This window comes from Lolium rigidum, chromosome 6, assembly GCF_022539505.1.
Source record: "Lolium rigidum isolate FL_2022 chromosome 6, APGP_CSIRO_Lrig_0.1, whole genome shotgun sequence".
Lineage (NCBI taxonomy): Eukaryota > Viridiplantae > Streptophyta > Magnoliopsida > Poales > Poaceae > Lolium > Lolium rigidum.
This window is the reverse complement of record NC_061513.1, coordinates 104,866,216-104,871,030: the sequence shown is the minus strand read 5'-3', so window position 1 is coordinate 104,871,030 and position 4,815 is coordinate 104,866,216.

Sequence of the window (4,815 nt, the reverse complement as noted above, 5' to 3'; positions counted from 1 at the left end):
GCGCCGCAACATTCATGGCGAAGGCTGCGGTGCAGACGCGGAAGCGCTGACCGCGGAAGCGATGGCCACCGAAGCGATGCCCTCGATGCAGGCTCGCTGCCAGGCGGGCCCGGTGGAGACCGGAGCGGACACTTTGCGCGTCCGCGCAGCGTCCGCAGAGACGCAAACCTGGCGCATATTTGGGCCAGGTTTGCGTCTCCGCGGACGGCCCGGTCACTTTGCATCGTGCCGCTGGACAGGGTGCCAGACGCATTTACGGTCAAAGCGGACGCAAACGGTCGCTCAGCGTCCGTTTGCGTCGCGCCGCTGGAGATGCCCTAATCCCCACATATCATTCCCTTTTCCCACACTTTCTCTCACATAGTTTCCACATGGGGTGGTCCCCTCTATTAAAATGCATGCATCCGGACGCTGTTCGAGGGACACAGCTGGAAAGGACCTTTTTTGTACATATTTTTTTGTCTCTTTTTGTCCGGCGATGTCCCCAAATGCATTCCAAATCATCGTGACAGACGTATTTTGAGGAACGTGGCTGGAGATGCTCTGAGACTAGTCGGGGCGCCCGCCCTTTTGGGTGGGGAATGCCCACCCTGCTAACTTCGACGGCTGCTCCGGTGCCTCCTCCTTCACTAGCGGCATCTGGGCACCACCTCCTACTCTTCCTGAGCGCCTCGTAGTCTACGTTTCGGTCGTCGAGCCCCTCCAGGAGGGCCTCGATGGTTTGACGCCAAGCAAAACCATGTCGCCCACAGCAGCAAGTTGACCGTACTTGGGTCCCGTCACAGATCCGGCGACGGGAAGACCCTGCGCTGCATAATCTTGGGATGGCTAGAATGGGCACACTGGACTGGTTCACATGCCACCCGTGGGATAGGGGAGCATCAGGCCATGGCAGCAGCCCGCCCGCCTTGGTGAACTAGGGGCCTGTTTGGTTCCCAGCCACACTTTGCCAAACCAAAGTTTGGCAATTCGGCATGTGTTTGGTTCTTGCCACACTTTAGAGCTGCCACACTTCACTATCCATATGGCCCACTTGTCATAGAGTGAATTTTTTGCCAACTTTTGCCACACTTTGTGGCTTCCAAAATCCTAACCACACTTTTGTGGCTGCCACACTTGCTAAAATTAGGTTTGGCAAAGTGTGGCTGAGAACCTAACAGGCCCTAGCTCCACCTCCACCTTGATCTACACATGTCACTTGGAGCGTGGCACGGGAGGTGATCATGCTGCCCTTGGCGTGGGCACACGAAATAAACAGCGGTCGCGACCTGAGCCAAAGCCACCAGTCTTGTGGTGGTTTTGGCCTAAGCGGAACGATGTGTGGCCCTTCGCCATGGTGATGGTGTCAAGGGTTTTCAAGGTCTAGAGTTTTCGAAACGGAAGCTTCGAGTGACCAGTGGGCTGGCGTGTGGGGAACATGGTCAGGCCTCGAGAGAACGATAGGACCCCATTAAGAGGGATTGCGTTGACCTACGTCTCCTCGCCTCTTTCGATCGCTGACGCACGTTCACAGGAAAATTCAGGGAGAACACATGCAGACGTGTGTGTTGTTCGCGCTAACCCCAAAGCCAACCCAAATTTGGCTTTGAGCTCAAACAGAATCGGTCGCCTCGTCCATATGAAACGTTGTTGGGCATGTCCGTTTGTGGTGGCTTATTGGAGATGGTCTTAATTAGAGCATGTCCAGTTCCATCTCTAAACAACATCCGACAAAAGTGTCGGATCTAATAATTTGGGGACGCTGCCATGAGTTGTCGCATCTGAGGCACACCGGTTGCCAGCCACGTTCCCCTAACGGCTTCCCAAATTGATTTTTCTTTTTTGCAATGTCTAGTCTTGAAATCCGAAAATAAATAAAATAAAATCAACATTCTTTGTGAATGAAAATAAAACATATTGCAAACCAAATAATTTGAAGTTCAACTTGATAAAACCACTCATATAGTTGATGACTCTCCTATAAGCCTCCACCAATGCACTATGAGATCATTTTTCAGTTGGTCATGAGCATTTGGGTCACGGATTACTGCATGCATGGTGATAAAATCAGCAAAATTCGCGAAACCTGGTGATCAACATGGGCAAGAGGATCATGACACTCACTCAAATTCATCACCTCCATGCGGAGCTCCCATCGCCACTGCCTCGATCGCGTCCGCTAGGACTACCGACGGTGCATCCTCGTCTTTTGTGTGGTCGGTTACTTCCCGCCGCCCCGTCGTAGCCACTTCGACACCATCTTTCGTGGTTGTCCGTCATTGGTCGGCCGCATTCGGAATTTCCTTTTGGTCGCCCAAAGTGGAGTAGTCGCCATCACCGCCATCCGAATGGCTGGTGAATATTCCAAGCTAGAGCCAAAGTTAAAACAAAAGCCAGCCCCGTCGCCATCCCAACGTCCAAAGAAGATTCCCAAGATGGAGCCGAAGTTGGAGCCGTACTAGCCAAAACCCTGGAGGATGGCGTACTCCCTCCGCTCGACACCCCGCCACAAAGACGGTTGGGCAAGGCTCACCGTCACCATCCAGTAGTCCGCCGCTCAAGCGGGCATCATCATCGATCATCAACGACGAGGACAATGACGGTGGCAAAGAAGAAGACGGCGGCCCGTAGATAAGGATTTAGTTTTTCTCTTTTGATATTCGGTTTCAAATTTCATTCATACATGTAAATTATTCTAAATTTGAATGAAATCTACCTTTTTAAATTTCGGTTCAAATTATTTACATTTCTCGTGCCATAATTTCAAAACACTAATTGGTCGTGCGGGGATTGTGAAATGGACTCGTGGTGTGGTGTTTTCTCATGCCACGGTTACACACATAGTTTTTTGCCGTGCAGCCAGAAACGCCATATACTATGGTTGTAATGGTGGCGTGTCTGTGCAACTCTACCTGTATGACTTAACAGTGGCGCCAATTTGGCGGAATGCGGAGTTAACTCCACCAATTAAAAAAAACGCCATGGCACAACATGACTATTCTCTACTAGTGAGAACTTCTCCACCAATACAAACCTCCGATTGCAGCCGGCATGAATTTCTCCACCTCTGTCTACGGAAATCTATATGTAGATGTTTCTCATGGCACCAACAAGAAAGCAAAGCTTCACCCCACCCCTCATGAAGCCTCACTTGGCTGAAGATAAGGCCACACAAGAATGGATCAATTTCGATATAGATATAAAGTGGGAACATGTTCCAATCAGCGGAAATCTTCAAGAGGAAGACTGGAACTTGTCAGCGTCTGGATCGAGGAGGCCTACATGAAGCAGAGCGACGACTTTGCGCTCGAAGATCATCATAGCCAAACCACCTTTATTTAGATAGCAGGAACCACACACTCTGGCCGCCGCCCACATGGGTCGGAGTACCACACGCTCGAGCTACGGCTAGAAGAACCCCATTGTGACGCCCCCACCATGGAAGCCGCAACAGTACAGCCTCCACCACACGCCGCTGGCAACCGCATCAACAATGGATCTAGGAGGGACCCATCACTAGTAGAAAATTGGTTATAGGTGCATCAACGTTAGTGGCGTGCCTGGTTTTTCACACGCTACTGGTATTAGTTGTAGCGTGTGAAAAAATGGCACGCTACAGCTAAATGGTACTACGAAGTAGCGTGGGCTCCTAAACAACACGCTAGAGGTAAGTGGGCCCACATGTTTGTCCAGTCGAAAAGTATATGCAGCGTGGAGATCCACGCTGCAGATTTTTCGATAAAGGGAATATATTAATATCAAAAGATACCAAACACCCAGCCTCTGCAACAACGCACCACCCTAATGGCACTACGGATGCACACAACCAAAAAAGGAAAAAAAACTAAGAAACAAAAGTCCCGCTACAGTATCTCGAGCCTAACAATAGCAATACATCCACCACCAAGACAACACCTGAAATACAGACTCTCCAAAAACAATGCCTTCAAGAAGGGAACAATGCTCTAACACCGTCGTCGCCCGATCAAAGATCTTAGATTTTCACCCTGAAGATAGTCCTCGCTCTCAAAACAATGCCTCCAACAAGGTCATTGCCAGGCGCAACCAGTTAAAGCCAGACCTTGGGTTTTCACCCTGAAAGGTAGGACTCTGAACTTCACCTATGTTGTCGCTCCCACTTTCATACCGCTGCTGTGAAGACCGGAACACCAAGCAAGTCCCTCAATAGCGCATAGACTTGAACCTCCCTTAGCTAGTCCTCCCATCCGGCCATCATGAAATTCTCTTCTTCCGACTTTCATCATGGATCCATAGTCACTTGATGTCAACACAGAAAAAGAGCTTCGCGCCGCTCCCTCCAGAACCAAACGGTCGGAATAAAAGTATGGGTGCGCGCGACCGAATACCACCCGATCCAGTGAACTCCAGACATAAGATGCACTGTTCCATTCGCCGGCGGAGCCTTCCGGAACTCATCACTCCGACTCGATGAAGAAGATCAACATCCAGAAGGTCTTCGTCTTGGCGCGTGAGGACCCTAGGACCACCGCCTTTACACAAGCTGAGCCCCCACTCAAACGGCCATCCTCGCCGCATGTCACACCGAAGATCCGATAAGACGAACGACCCTGGGGTGCGGGAACCAGCAGGCTACATAGCCGCGATCAGGCCCTGGTCGCGCCACCACCGGCTGCACTGAGGCCGCCGCCGGCAGCAACCACCGAGGACCGCCGCTGTCGTAGCGCCTTCTTCGCAACCCTCCACCGACCGATCCACCGCCCTACGCCCGCTCGCGTCGCCGGGAAGACGACCGGTCTAGGCGGGCAGCCTAGACCCACGGCAGACCTCCTCCACTTGCAGCCACGAAGGCCCGGT